Below are 12,836 nucleotides of genomic sequence, written 5' to 3' on the forward strand. Positions count from 1 at the left end.
GCTTGGCTTTGTCCCGCACCCACCTCTTTTCCTCTTCTACAATCAGTCTAGAGTCCCGACCCGAAACTTCACCTATCATCTCATCCCCAAATGCTGCCTGTCCCCACTGAGTACTCCAGCAAGTTGTGTTTTTGTTTTGTAAATCAGCATCTGCAGTTCCTCATGTTTTCACATCAAGCACAAGGCTTCTCTCGATTAAAGCTCTAAAAGGGGAAGCCAAATTGTTAACCGGTTTATAATTTGCAACATATGATAAAAAATTACTTTGAACTGGCTTCTTCCACCAGATTTATTTTCGACAGCTGTCAGTAACTGGAAGCACAATTCCGATCCATCAGCTATAGGGTTAGAAAATAACCAAATCCATCCAAATACCAGAAGGTTGCTGTGCAAATCCAATAATCTCCAGTGTCAGATACATTTACAGCATAAACAGAACACTATTTTTAATTTAGTTTAGCTAGAGATACAGGCCCTTTGTAGCATATCTGTGCCGACCCCCACACATTAACACTATCCTTCACACAAGAGACAATTTTACAATTTTTACCGAAGCCAAATAACCTACACAGCTGCATGTCTTTGGATTGCGGGAGGAAACCCACGTGGTCACGGGGAGAACGTACATTCTCTGCACAGACGGCACCCGTAGTCAGGATCAAACCCGGGTCTCTGCCGCTGTGAGGTCAAGGAAACAGCGTTCACGTCACGGCCCTGTTTCCACCAATCTTTCCACCACCATGCACAAGAAGCATAAGAAGCGACAAGACAGACACCATTGTATCCAGATGCCGAGAAGTGTGTTTCAGCTCTGGCTGAACAACTTCTAATCTTGTGTGTGGACTCGATAAGAAGAAGGCAGCAACTCTACTGCTGCACTATCGTGCCCGCCCTACAAAATAGATTGGAGCTTTTTTTCTCGCTGACAAGATGCTTCCAGTCTTTTTTTTGGGCTGCATGTTTCAAAATAAAGTTAGAAATGTATCTGGCACACACTGGACAAGATTCGACTTTTATTGCTCCACAGTTAAGAGTCAATCCACATCTGCCTCACGATCACGCACATTGGATTGGAGAAGTAAATTGCTGGGCTGCAGTAAAATGTAGAACTCATCAATGAACAGAGAACAAATACATCCACCCTCCAACTGCACTGGATTGCAAACCCCTTTCAGGTCTCTAACAGGTCAGAATACACAGAGCTGCATGTTGGCTCTCCACGGTTTGGGGAGGCAGTGGGGAGAGGGGAGAACAAGCTTGAAAATAGTTTGGGGTTTCTGAGCAAATAGTGTTGCAGAATATTCCTTTTGGGTCACAGCTGAAAAGACAACCACAGTCTGCCAACAGCCAAGCGCAAAGCTCTGGTTCATTCCAGAGGCACAAGGAAGTGCAGAGGCAGTGCTAATAAAAAGGGGAACTGATTGTGTCTCTGTTCAAGGAAGAACCGGAGGGCTCTGAGGCCTTCCTGGTGAGGTGTGACATGAAAAAGTACATGGTAAAGAAGAGGTGATGTGGGCCGAGAAGTTATTGAAATGTCAGAATGTGAAAGACGTCTCACATGTAATTGTAATTGTAATTGTAATTGTAATTGTAAATCTTTATTGTCATTTCCTGAGTATTCGCATACTCAGAGGAAACAAAAAAACGTTTCTCAACCAGTGTCCATTCAGTTTTCGTTACAAAATAAATAGCAATGTGGGTCAAAAGGGTCTGGTCAAGGCAGAACAATGCCAGGCAACAATGTAAAAAACTGGCTGCTTGGACGAAGTGCAAAATTAGCAAATTTGCCCAGTCAATGCCCCTTAAAGTGAAACTGCTGCAGTAAGCAACAAGGCACAAATGGGGAAATGCTGCTCTCTTTGCTGCATTCACTTCACCTCCTTCTCATTTACTAAGCCTGAAGTTAGTTTCAATGTCAGGTCGGAGGGAGTTCCCCCCGCCACGGGTACCATGTAATCCCGTGCTACCTGCTCCATGGTCGGATAGTCGGCGACTAAACTGTCTCTCCCACCTGGTTCGCCAGGTGAGGAGGGGGCTGTGGACCACCAGCAGGACCAAAACTGCACCAAAACAAGACCTGTCAAAGGGCAGGTGAGATTCTAGCGAGTGCACATAAGTGCAAGTGAAATGAATTTGCCAGCAGCGGTACAATGAAAAAAGAGTACACAAACACACAATAAAAATGTAACATAAACATCCACCACAGCATTCATCACTCTCGTGATCACTATCGTACATAGCAATGTAAGGAATGATGATAAAGCACACACACCAAAACCCTCTACTTCCAGCGGTGGAAGTCCGCAGGAACTAGAGGTCTGAGATGTGTGGTGCATCCGTCGCCGTTCCCGTTGGAAACCAGCACCACTGCGTCGCTAATGGTGTCAAAGATAATGAATGAATGAAGTTAGTTTGTTTCATATGTTAAAGCAGAACACTTGGGAAACAGCACGAAAATGAAGATACACACGCGCGCGCGCGCATGTCCCCTATCCGTGACTTCCCCTTGCATCGTTTGCAGATTTGCTCTTCATAGTTTCCAAAGCCGGCACCACCGTACACAACACTGCCCAATAAATGTGTGACCAGAGTAGGAAACCTCAGACTCAATCCCCCAACTCTGGCTGGTTTTCCTTCCTGTCACATCACCAATTTGACTGAGAATTAGCCCCAGCTGCTCTAACTCCACGTCAGGCAGTGAATGCTGAACAATAGCTCCTGCTGTGACTGTACTTTGTGGATATTATGCAGCAGGACAGCAGGCAGGTGGATTGCTCTGGTGCAGTCTAGTAAACATTTGACAATTGGTACTATGTTTCAGACTCTTCATTACCCAGCCAAGGTAGCCACAAGCGACCACCACCATTGGTACCACCACCCAAGCCAAATATCAATACCAACCAATGGCCATGAATTTTCCTGGTGGGACCACTGGGATGCATTTTAGGGGATTAGATTTAGGGAATCTGCAAACAAGTAAACTGTGTGCAGTTTAACATCAATTTTACTTCGGAGTCACGTGAGTGACTACGTGAAGAACCCGTCGAGCACGCATGCGCGACATGAGCGTTCACGCAGTGCAACAGCGACAAACGGGAGTACAGGCGCTCCCGCTACAAGCTGAAAGAACGGACCGTTAGGTAAGTACTTACCCACAGGTTCGAATTGCCAAACTTGCTCTTCTTTGTGCTCCAGAGGAAAACTGGAAAGAGCAAAGCAGCACAGAGGAAAACAGCCCCATTCGACTCCAGGGAAGGCGCGTTCCATCAGTGGAGGGGGCGAGAGGCGGCACCTGGACCGCACATGATGAGGTCCACAGACACGGGTACCGAGCCGAAGCCCAGTCCGTTTGAGCTGCCTGACCAACAGCAGCGGACTGGAGGGAAATCAACATTAAACCGGCCGGTAATCCCTGCAACTTCGACAAGGAGACTCGCCGCCCGAGAACAGGCAGCCGCTTGAGCAAAGTTGGAAACCAATCATCGGGCTGGAGACAGACACACGGAAGACGGACAGCCCGGCTCATTCAAAGTGCCGGCACTTCAAACTACCGCCCAAAAGTGAGAAAGTGCCTGTCTCCAAGCCTTAGACAAAGGTCATGGAGCAAAAAACTCCAGCGAGACTTGCCTCGGGAGCTGGGGCAAGCTCGCCAAGGGAGCACAAACACTCCCGCTCCAGTGCACTATAACAGCACTGGCCATCTCCCTCATCAGAGGAGATCGATGGCGACCAGGGCTGGGCTGGTCAAGAAGAGGGGTCACTGGCTGAACAACATCGGGAGTATGCTTGAGGTACTGGACCAGGAAGAGCTGCTGGGTGTGAGCACCGCTACATGGCTACACCACGAGCGAGATGGCCATTACAGCCTAAGCTGGCAGCCACCTTACTACCTGTCTTTTCTAAAAACCTCTCCAAGACAGGTAGTCAAGATTTTATCACACCTCCCCAAAATTACATCTGCTAGAAATGCCTACCATTGTTGGGGTTACATTGAGCAGGGCTTTTAAACCCAAAATCTTAATTTGCAATATTGATTCCCTTGACGTCGGATATCATTTTGCATGCTCATTCCAGACGGGCAGGGTAGTATGGCAAAACACCTGACCCTACTGTTCAACACAGTATGCGATCCGCAACCTCTCGAAAGAACTCATAGAACCTGCCCTTAACCTAAAAAATTCACAGGACTGTGAGAACGCCGACCTCACAACCACAGATACTGCTATCTGGCAAAGTTACCAAACCAAGCCTAAAAACTGGACGAAGTGGCCAAGATATTCGGCATCATAAGGGCAGGACCTGGAATGAGCAAACCACACAAAACCAGACAGCAGTACCTCCACACATCCACCAGTAGGCGTCTACTTTATGGTGCTGGTGAAAGCTCGGGACCCGCATGCCAGTCCCCGCAAGCCTTTTCAGGCCAGGATCCAGAGCGGGCCCCTTGAAAAATGCGCCACCCCCCAACAACACCATCCCGACAGACAAGGAACCAGAAACTGAAGAAGTGAGAACACTACTAAACAACAGCGGAGGTAGGTGAGTATGGTACCTACCATCACATAAAAGGCGAGGGGTTTGTGCTAACAGGGGCGGGGGGGAAACCGCACCTGGGTTTGGAAGCATGAAGAACTATCACACTTGGTAGTTATACCAAAAGTATTCAAGGACAAAAATTAAATTAAGAAAACATGCCACCAGTTCAGCATGCACCCCAAAGGGGTTTTTCCCTCCCACTAAAAAGGAAACATGAGGGACAAGCTGAACTGGAGAAGACATACAAAAGTGTCATAAAGAAGTCTAAATATGAACCTTTGGAACCGTATTAAATTTACCAAAAAACCCAAAAGATGGTGAATGTCGCACCATCATTGACTTAACCACTTGAATATTTTCACCAGGTATACACACTTCAATGGAAAATTTTGTAACTGCCAAACGTGGATATCCTTAGGATACTTTATGGTAGGCATCAACTTAAAAGATGCATACTATTCAGTCCCCAATTACAAAGATCTTCGGAGATACCTAAAATTTGCCTGGATGGGGTAACTATGGCAGTATAAATGATTGACTAATGGGCTAAATATGAACCAAAACTGTTTTCCAAGATATTCAAACCAGCCCTTACACTATTAAGGAAACATATTGTCATGGCATATCGCGATGATATTTAACGACAGACAAAAACCATGGAAATAGCTAAATCAGCAGCATTAGCTACTATAAACTTATTTAGCCTGGGTCACAATATCCAGATAAATCTACGTTGACACCATCCACAACTTTGGACTACCTGGTATTCAATAACTCAATCCACTTGTCTATAACGTTGCCAAAAGGAGAGTCAGCACAAACCTAACAAATTAATGGTTAACAATCAACCAACCATTCGACAAAGTGGCAAGAGTAATAGGGAAATTAGTAACAGCATTACCAGCTACTTAACTTGGACCTTTCCATTAGAGCTAAGGTGCTAGTGTTTAAACAAAATAACCCATATCCAGAACAGGTGGTAAATGGACTAATTTGGAGTCATCATCACCACAGACACTGGACATAAAACCCAGTTGGAAATGTTGGGTGCGTTCTATGGGTTAAAAGCATATTGTTCAATAGTGCACTATTCGGCATGTTCGTTTCTAAATTGACAATATCACAGTGGTGGCATATACTAAACCACATGGGCGGATTAAAATCGATATCATGAGACAAATTTGATTAACAATTTGGTAATGGTATGTCGTCAAACATATTTGACTATCAGCAACTTACCTACCAGGTGAGCTAAATACTGTGGCAGACATATTAAACCAAAGTATTTGCTGAAATTACAAAGCAATATGGAACACCAGATATCAATTTCTCTGTATTCCGATTGAATCGCCACGTACCGACGTATGTTGCATGGGAACCAGACCTTGCAGGTATTGTATTGTATTGTATTGTATTGTACTGTATTGTATTTTTAATGACCACACAGCCAGGCTGGTGGAATTTGTTATCAGTTATTCAGGCAGCGGGAATGGATACATTCTCGCTGAACTGTGGTGGGGGGGGGATCTAATCTCTATGTTTTCTCCCCTCTTTCTACCTCATCAATCAGGAATTACGGCCTCATTAATTGGGTACTATGCAAAATACAGATGGAGCTTCAGGTATTTTGATAGTATCCGACTGGCCTACACAGCCATGGTCCCCAGTGGTCCTCGACATGGTCATCGAAACCCCAATGACTTTCCCAGTAGACCAGGCTTATTAACTCACCCAGTATCAGGCATAAGCCACCCATGCCACGATAAAATCAAACTACTGGGTTTGCAGATTTTGAAAAGGCCATTGCTGGGGCTGGGATTGTCAGACAGCACTATCAACACGATGACAGCATCCCACCGCATGGCCACAAGGAAACAATACTTGTCGAACATCAAGAAGTGGGAAAGATAACTGTTCGAATACAGGAACTTCATATTCAATTACTACAATAAACAATGTTCTAGAGTTCCTGGCAGGCCTTCACCACAATGAAGGACTCAGCTACAGCACCATTAACACAGCCAGAAGTGCTCTGCCAGCCTATTTAGGCACCAGGCAACAGGCCATAGGGTCCCAACTGCTACGATATAGTCACAGGCTCAAACTTGTTGAATACCACCAGGCAAGGGATCTATCAACAAAAAAGTGCAGGAAGTCATTACACATCAAACTCATGAGAGGCATATTCAACTCTAACCCCCCAGACCTAAGTACACCCAAATCTGGGATGTCAGTGTGGTCCTAACATACCTTAGGGGATGGTCACCAGCCAGGTCCCTCACCCGGGAACAGCTAACCCTGAAGACGGCACTTGTCTCAGCACAAAGAGTCCAGTCCCTCCATCTACTACGATTGGACAATATGGTTATAACACCAGACCATGTCACATTTACCAGTCAGGGGCTGGTCAAACAGGGCAGACCAGGAACATCAGGTCCAGTCATGGAATTCCAGGCATATCCACCTGAACCACGGTTATGTGTCATGACCCACATTGAATTACATCAACACAACAAGAAATCCCCAACGGAGAGGAAAAGCCTTAAGGGTCAGCCACAAGAAACCAGGTACTGGGAGCCGCTGGAGAAAATACTAACGTGTACAAATCTCACTCCACCAGGGCAGCATCCACATCGGCGGCTAAGAGGATGGACATGTCTATGGACCACATCTTGTCCATATAAAAAAAATTTTTATAACAAGCCGCTGGCAGAACCTGTATCGTTTGCAGAAAAAGTATTAGAATCTGCAAATATATAAATTAAGCCTGGGGGAGCATTTTTCTTTGTTATTATTTAAATAACACCATTATTGTTTTTACAAACAGATCATGGTTGATTACGATACCATACTTCCTCCCTCAAATGACTTCGGCAGCAAGTGAAGTATGAACTGTTACACGGTTTGAAATCACAGAGCTTTAAAATCTTCACGTAGTCACTCACGTGACTCCGAAGTAAAATAGTAAGATTAAACGAGAACTTACCAGTTTGAAGTTTGATCTGTATTTTATGAGGAGTTACGATGAGGGATTACGTGCCCTCCACTCCCGCCCTCAATTATAGAGATCAACTGGTATTTAAGTTCTCCTTTTCTTTACTATGTTTATTTCAATGATTGTGTCTTCTGTGATTCCACACCGTTGCTTTGAAGTATGTTGCACATGCGTGCTGGACGGGTTCTTCACGTAATCCCACATCGTAATTCCTCATAAAATACAGATCAAACTTCGAACTGGTAAGTTCTCGTTTAATCTTACTATTAGATGCTAGTAGGAAAACCGTTGCAATTTAGCACACTTCAATGAAGAATATTCCAATAAACTGTTTAAGAGTATATATACTCTTATATAGGGGAATTGAAATGTTACGAGTAGGAGCTTCAAAGGGTGTATGAGAAACACAGCTCGGAAAACGCTCCACAAGCATTTGGCCTGTTCCTACTGTCGCAAACAGTGATTGATAATGGAATTAATCAGAGACCGATGGCAGGTTGGAGCAGGGAGCAAGAAGGGGGGAGGAAAACGGCTCTGTGCAGTAAAGCGACTGCAGCAAATACATCAGAATTAATCTATCCATAATTTTAAAACGTTTACTTGCATACTAAATAAGTGATTCCCCGGATCAACACACAGTGGCCGACACCTTTCATGCAATAGTTTTACTTGTTGTAAATGTTCTGTTTACGAGTGCAAGTAGAACAGCTCTGGTACATTTATGTGTCGGGACTCGGAAGGGACTGCAAGATGCTGGTTTAAACCAAAGATAGACACACAATGCTGGAGTAACTCAGCGGGACAAGCAGCATCTCTGGAGAAAAGGAATAGATTACCTTACTGGTTGAGACTCTTCCACAGATCATACAACCAGCTTAGGGACACAAATCTGTACATTTAACGTGCACATTAATCAATACTGCTTATTTAATTACCATCCATTAAAAGATGTTAGAGTAAATGATTACAGGGGGCAGAGGCAAGAGGTGTGCAAGTTAAAAGCAGCAGTGCAAGTGCTGGTTGTAAAGTGGAGCAAAGCAGGTTTGCAGCTCTGCAGCTGCAGTTGTGCTGGGAGCATTTCCTCTTGCAGCATCCATCTGGTTCTAATTTGCACTGTAAACAGAGGGCTATGTAGACGTCCAGCCAAGAGGCTTGCCTGCGTTTAGCAAAGTGCGCTCAGACTACCAATACATGTCTGCGTTCTAACACATGCCTCGAATACAATATACGACGATCGAGAGTCTGGATAATGTTCGTGGAGAACATTTAAATAGTTACACTGCAAAATAAATTAAAGAAAGCATTGTCTTTCTACTACTAAGATTTCATCTGCAATTTGCATTCATATCAATTCACAATGCTTTAGATTAAAATCGCAGTGCACAGAAATCAAGATGGTTTTTTTCTTTCTTAAAAACATCCAAATTAATTAAAAGCGAGCATTGCTCATGATACCCATTACCAGCAAGTTTGTTGTTCTTCTAAATTTAGCTGCATGTCCTTTCACAAATCATGTTCAGAAAAATGCAGAAATAACTCAGCTTGACAGGCAGCATATCTGGAGAGAAGGAATGGTTGACGTGCACTCTCCAGCATTTTGTGGCTATCTTCAGTTTAAACCCGCACCTGCAGTTCCTTCCTGCACATTGTTCTTCTTTTGAACAGGACATCACTTCCAATCTCACGGTTGCCAGGATTGTGCAGTCAGACAGAACACAAGTACAAACCCAAGCAGGTTTTGTGGATTTGCTGAAGGATCTTGAGTTCCAAATCAAAGGCTCCCTGAAAGTGGCAATGGAAGCAGATAGACTGAGAAAGAAATAGTGTGGTAAGTTACTCCTCTGCTGGGGGGGCATTCAGTATAAAGGTCAGGAAGTCATATTGCAGCTTTACACAACTCATTTGAAGAATGCATGGTTACACTAAAGCAATCGTCCTAACTAACAGTGGGATCGCCACATATAAAAGCTCTGGTAAGATGGCGGGATGTTTCCCAACATCCAAAATCATGGAATGACAACTGTGTCCATGTGTCTCAACATCAGCATCCCTCTCTTTCTCCCTCACATCAGAAAGAAAGGCATTATGACCTACTCCTGAGAGACAACTTTCTCACACAGAGGGTGGTTGGTGTATGGAACGAGCTGCCAGAGGAGGTAGTTGCGGCAGATACTATAATTGCGTTGAAAAAACACTTGGACAGGCACATGGCTGGGAATGGGTTTAGAGAGATATGGTCCTAACCAAGCCAAATGAGTCCCGCTTAGATGGTGCATCTTGTTCGGCATGGACAAGATGGGCCGAAGGGCCGGTTTCCACACTGAATTATGCCATAAGTTACCTTTACAATCCTGATCCTACCCATTACTCACCCAGAGAGTTTCCAATCTAGGCTGATGGCATTTAACTATTCTTCAATTCCCATATCTAAGGTTGCACTTCATGTTTTGTTCCCATTGCCTCAGTCCATGAACCACAACAAGGTTCTTTGTCGCCCTTATGAAGATTGGGCACACACCTCAACAGAATGTAAGCAGCCCCTTTTCTCTATCACAATAACATTGGTTTGATTATCCTTGTATATAGTGTAGCCTTCTGTAACATATTGGAAGTCCTGACCATTTGATTGGAACATGCTGGAAATTAAGGAGTCCAATTTTCACCAACTGGTAGAAACTAGGATGAAGGATGCACGCCAATCTCAACTGAAGCACCAAAGGATGTTAAAGATCATTTCAATCCTTATTAAAAGGGTTGTTAAGTCTTGATCTCCATTGTTCTTTGTTTTCAGGAATCTATGAAGTTCTCTCGTTCAATTTAATTAAGCTCACTGATGCCAAGATAACTGAATCATCTAGATTAATCATTCAGGTTATTTTATTGTCATTTACAGCAGGGTGCAATTAAATTCCTTGCTCACACAAAACTGACAGATTATCGGTACGCCTACAGTAATGATAAATACAATTCAGGGCGGCACAGTGGCGCATCAGTAGAGTTGCTGCCTAAAGGAGCTGTCCCACTGCGGCGACCTAATCTGCGAGTTTAGAAGAGTTTGCCCTCGACTCAAACTCGCAGCATGGTCGACACGTGGTCCTAGGAGGTCCTATGAGTAGCAATGTAACAAAACCTACCTTCAGCAGCGCTGCAGTTCTGCCACTGGCCATGTGCGCGACTTTGGCGTCTTTGTGGAGGGGATTAAAATGCAGGTTTGTATCACTTGTCGGAGACGGATTTCCTCAGGCTGCTAGTCGATGAAGAAAAATCGATCGGACTTCCGTTCCCAGTTTTTTTAATTTAAAAAATCGCTGGACAATTTAATAGTTGGATTAAAGTAAATGGCGACTTAGAAACATAGAAAATAGGTGCAGGAGAAGGCCATTCGGCCCTTCGAGCCAGCACCACCATTCATTGTGATCATGGCTGATCGTCCCCTATCAAAAACCCGTGCCTGCCTTCTCCCCATATCCCTTGACTCCACTAGCCCCTAGAGCTCTATCTAACTCTCTCTTAAATCCATCCAGTGACTTGGCCTCCACTGCCCTCTGTGGCAGGGAATTCCATAAATTCACAACTCTCTGGGTGAAAAAGTTTTTTCCCATCTCAGTCTTAAATGACCTCCCCATTTATTCTAAGACTGTGGCCCCTGGTTCTGGACTCGCCCAACGTTGGGAACATTTTTCCTGCATCTAGCTTGTCCAGTTCTTTTATAATTTTATATGTTTCGATAAGATACCCCCTCATCCTCCAGTGAATACAAGCCTAGTCTTTTCAATCTTTCCTCATATCACAGTCCAGCCAACCCAGGGAACAATCTCTTGAACCCACGCTGCACTGCCTCAATCACAAGGATGTCCTTCCTCAAATTAGGAGACCAAAACTGTACACAATACTCCAGATGTGGTCTCACCAGAGCCCTATACAACTGCAGAAGAACGCCCTCAACGCCTACAACGTGACGGATCGTAATATCAGGACAAAACAAAAGGTAAGTCGTGTATTTCACATATAATCTTGCTTCTTGGGGTGGCTTTAATCTAATTTTATGACTCGAAAATGTTATTTGGGCCACATACGAACCGGCAGTTTCTTTGCCTGCCGATATGGGGTTTAAATTCATGGCAACGGCAACGTTCCAATTGATCGCATTCCAGAAACACCCACTCGCAAGATGATTTAAATCCTCTTTTTTTTTGGATGATCATGTCACAAGAGGATCTAAATTGTCTATATTTTGTGTTATTGTCTCTGTAATCAATATTTTTACACTATATATCCACAGCAGCTTTAGCCACATGTGTTGTGCAAAAAATAATAATTTTGATTATATAGAGAGTGGATGTTTCTAGATTAATTTATGGGTATTAAACATTAAATTCCTTCCATCTGGCATATAAATTAATGACATTGAGATTTAAGCATCATTGTGAATTCTTGTGTGAATGGGATTAGTTTGTTATTTGGATACATAGGCTGTTAAAAAAATATATCCTTTTCTTAAGAAATTGATAGATGTTTAGATCTAGTCATTGAATATAGATGAATTTAATTAGATGATTAATTAATTGATTTGATGAAACTGATGAATATGATTTTTTTGTTGGGTATTTACTATTTGTTTTAGTGTTTAACTTCATCATTTCTCCTTTTTTTCTAAAACTGCAAATATTAACTTGTTTCTGTTAATGCTGTTCACTATTTTGTTTTCCTTTACATTTTAAACAGATGTCTCCGAAGAGGAAATGCAAAATTGTCAATCCAAATGCCAAGCAAAAGAGACTGATTTAGACAGCATTCGCAGAGATTATCTGAATTTGGACTACACCAAATGTGATGATCTAAAGGACATTCTTAATGGGAAAGTAGTGGGCAGAAAGGCATGTCATGCATGGTTTGAAGAGCAAAAACTTAACAGTTTACAATGCCAAAATTGAGAAGTTGAGAAAAAACAAGGTGTACAGAGTTGCTTATTGGTTAAAATCTGAGGAGTATGATGATGCTACTGATTATTATATGCCAATGTACCAGCTAGCAACTGATCTTCTCCATAAAGACTTGGTCTATTGCTAGAAATTGTAATTTATTTACCTATCTGTTATGGACTTACAGCATATAATACAATAATATTAAAGTTCTGATCTTGAGAATATCACATTTTTGAATTTTCAAGGCAGTCTGGGTGTTTATTACTATTTCCGTCACAACGGTCAATTTTGTAATTAGCTACAATTAGTTAACTAACTAATTATATGCTTTAATTTCAGGTAATCCAAATAAGATGTTTTATATTTGTTTCAAAATGCTT

General features: G+C 43.1%; 1 protein-coding gene and 1 long non-coding RNA gene across 3 annotated transcripts in view; one reads left to right on the forward strand and one right to left on the reverse strand.

Annotated features, from left to right (window-relative positions):
- Positions 1-12,836, reverse strand: part of LOC129702392 (oligophrenin-1-like) — a 276,035-nt gene that overhangs the window by 199,877 nt on the left and 63,322 nt on the right. The window lies entirely within an intron of this gene.
- Positions 11,236-12,680, forward strand: LOC129702394 (uncharacterized). The gene is made up of 2 exons (XR_008724375.1): positions 11,236-11,519; positions 12,257-12,680. It is a non-coding gene; the product is annotated as an uncharacterized LOC129702394 (long non-coding RNA).

Source organism: Leucoraja erinacea, chromosome 12, assembly GCF_028641065.1.
Source record: "Leucoraja erinacea ecotype New England chromosome 12, Leri_hhj_1, whole genome shotgun sequence".
In the NCBI taxonomy this organism is placed as follows: domain Eukaryota; kingdom Metazoa; phylum Chordata; class Chondrichthyes; order Rajiformes; family Rajidae; genus Leucoraja; species Leucoraja erinaceus.